The sequence below is a fragment of the Octodon degus genome, unplaced genomic scaffold, assembly GCF_000260255.1.
Source record: "Octodon degus isolate 3935 unplaced genomic scaffold, OctDeg1.0 scaffold00085, whole genome shotgun sequence".
Lineage (NCBI taxonomy): Eukaryota > Metazoa > Chordata > Mammalia > Rodentia > Octodontidae > Octodon > Octodon degus.
In genome coordinates this window covers 4640323-4641043 of record NW_004524661.1, presented here as the reverse complement: position 1 = coordinate 4641043, position 721 = coordinate 4640323, and the positions used below count along the sequence as shown (strand labels likewise).

Here is a 721-nt window from a genome sequence, read left to right as displayed (position 1 = left end):
TTGGTGGAATCTAAGCCTTCCATGCCAGGCAACTCTGGTCTAGAAGACAAAACCTACTATACAGATTTACTTCAGCTAAAACTTGATAACTTAAAGTAAGTGTCTCAGTGGGCAAGTGGGAAGATGAAGACTTTTCAAATGCTTAAAATAAATAGCATAGGACCAGCAAGATAACTCAGTGGTCTAAAGCACCTGATTAGACAAGCTTAGGCAAGTGCAGGAACCAAGATTCAATCCCTGGCACCACATGCCGCACCAGCCCCACCCCCAAGGCGAGCTGAACCAGCCACAAAAAAAAAAAAAAAAAAAAGAAAGAAATAAGTAAGTAGCATTAATGGCTACAGTTTTTTTTGAATTGTCAAATTTCTAAAAAAAGAAAGTAAAATTATCTTTCTGTAGTACATTCTGAGTTTTAATGCAAGATAAATTAAATACTGATTATTAAAAAAGCTTTCAGTGAATAACTTTTTCTTTGATTTTAGCTTTATAGATTAGTGAAGAGAAATTTAATATGAAAAATATTCTTATAATCAGATTTTTTTAAGAATAAAAGTGTTTAAACATACTTTGAAATGCCCTTATTTATATTATATATATTTTTAATGCCTCTGGATTTTCGTTTATTATTATGGTAGCAAAGACAATGAAAGCACCAAAGGTGAGCTGTCCATACAGCGAATGAAAGCGTTGTTTGAGAGCCAGCGGGCCCTGGATATTGAGC

At 34.0% G+C, this 721-nt stretch overlaps 1 protein-coding gene across 1 annotated transcript in view; it reads left to right on the top strand.

Annotated features, from left to right (window-relative positions):
- The window catches only part of Spdl1 (spindle apparatus coiled-coil protein 1), a 61357-nt gene that overhangs the window by 33311 nt on the left and 27325 nt on the right, over positions 1–721 (top strand). The gene's annotated exons all lie outside the window — the stretch shown is intronic.